Here is a 1,828-nt window from a genome sequence, read left to right as displayed (position 1 = left end):
TCAGAGGCTGAGGGGTGACCTTATAGAGGTTTACAAAATTATGAGGGGCATGGATAGGATAAATAGACAAAGTCTTTTCCCTTGGGGTCGGGGAGTCCAGAACTAGAGGGCATCGGTTTATGGTGAGAGGGGAAAGATATAAAACAGACCTAAGGGGCAACGTTTTCATGCAGAGGGTGGTAAATGTATGGAATGAGCTGCCAGAGGATGTGATGGAGGCTGGTACAATTGCAACATTTAAGAGGCATCTGGATGGGGTGAATAGGAAGGGTTTGGAGGGATATGGGCCGGGTGCTGGCAGGTGGGACTGGATTGGGTTGGGATATCTGGTCGGCATGGACGGGTTGGAACGAAGGGTCTGTTTCCATGCTGTCCATCTCTATAACTCTATAACTCTAAATGCTGACATTACCAACAATTCCCAGATCCTATGAATTAATAAAAGGTAAGAAGGCAATTGGCATGTTTATTACAAGGGGACTGGAATTCAAGGATCAAGAAGTCTTACTCCAATTGTGTAGGGTTTTAATGAGACCACACCTTGGATCCTGTGTGTAGTTCTGATTTCCAGATTTAAGATAAGATAGACTTGCCCTGGAGACAGTACAGTGCTGGTTACTTCCAAAGGGTGAGCGTGTTGTCCTATGATTAAATTGGGCCCATATATCCTGGAATTTAGAAAAATGAGAGGTGATTTCACCGAAATGCATAAGATTCTGCTGGGGAGCTTGACAGAACAGACACAGAGAATTTGTTTCCCCTGGCTGGAAATCTAAAAGACAGGAACGCAGCATCACAAAACAAAAAGGTTGATCATTTAGGACCTGAAATGAGGAGAAATCTCTTCCCTCAGAGGAATGTGAGTCTTTCCAATTGTTACCTGACAGGATTCTGAATATTCCATCACTGAGTGCATTTCAGGGCATGAGAGAGTCAGATTTCAAGTTTTCAGTCCCATTACAAACTCAAATCTCTTGCTTCTCATTCTAAACCCTCTCCCTGTCTGAGGCTAAATCAGATTATTCACCAATTCAGTGTCACTTTTGACTCCGACTTCATTTTGCAATCACACATCTTTGCCATCACTAAAAGCATTTTTAAACAGTTCAGGAAAGGTTCACTTGAGATTGGTGGGAGTCGTTACCTTATGACGAAAGGCTGGGCACGCCTGGGGTCTATACGTATTCGAATTTAGAAAAATGAGGTGTGATTTTATTGAAATATAAGATTTGGAGGAGACTTGCCGAATGCGCATGCAATGCTTTTCAAGCTCTCGTTTCGGCACTGCAGTACTGCATTGCAACATCTCACGATGCAACACGGATTTTCGTGTCCTTCAGCTGTTCATCACAGAAGGAACCTTACCGTGGTCATTGAATGCGGTAACAAAACACCCTTTCCAAAGTGTTCCCTGTGCAGAATGGGGAATGGAAGATCCTTGAAAAATTGCTCAAGTGTAGGGAAGGTGCTTGTATAAAGGGGGCACCCAGATTTGAACTGGGGACCTCTTGATCTGCAGTCAAATGCTCTACCACTGAGCCACACCCCCACGGGAAAGGTGGGCTGCATGTTTACACTTTCCGCATGCTACAGTGACAATTTTCTAAAACAATTCTCTTGAAAGCATTGCATGCACGTTCGGTCAGCGCTGATGCAATCTAGGAAGGCATTTGTGCAATATCTTATGTCCATCTAAACTCTGCCACTCAGCCATTTCCATTGCCGATGCAAATGCTATTAAAGTAAAACAGTCATTTTGGAGTTACGTTCCACATACAAAACATCTCTGCTGCACGAAAAGTATCGAAAGGCGAGATAAGAGAGTTGG

At 43.8% G+C, this 1,828-nt stretch overlaps 1 non-coding gene across 1 annotated transcript; it reads right to left on the bottom strand.

Annotated features, from left to right (window-relative positions):
• Positions 1 to 1,477: 1,477 nt before the first annotated feature.
• trnac-gca lies at positions 1,478 to 1,549 on the bottom strand. The gene has a single exon. It is a non-coding gene; the product is annotated as a tRNA-Cys (tRNA).
• Positions 1,550 to 1,828: the final 279 nt, after the last annotated feature.

This window comes from Chiloscyllium plagiosum, chromosome 17, assembly GCF_004010195.1.
Source record: "Chiloscyllium plagiosum isolate BGI_BamShark_2017 chromosome 17, ASM401019v2, whole genome shotgun sequence".
Lineage (NCBI taxonomy): Eukaryota > Metazoa > Chordata > Chondrichthyes > Orectolobiformes > Hemiscylliidae > Chiloscyllium > Chiloscyllium plagiosum.
Note: the sequence above shows the minus strand (reverse complement) of the source record. Positions and strands in the feature narration are given on the sequence as shown.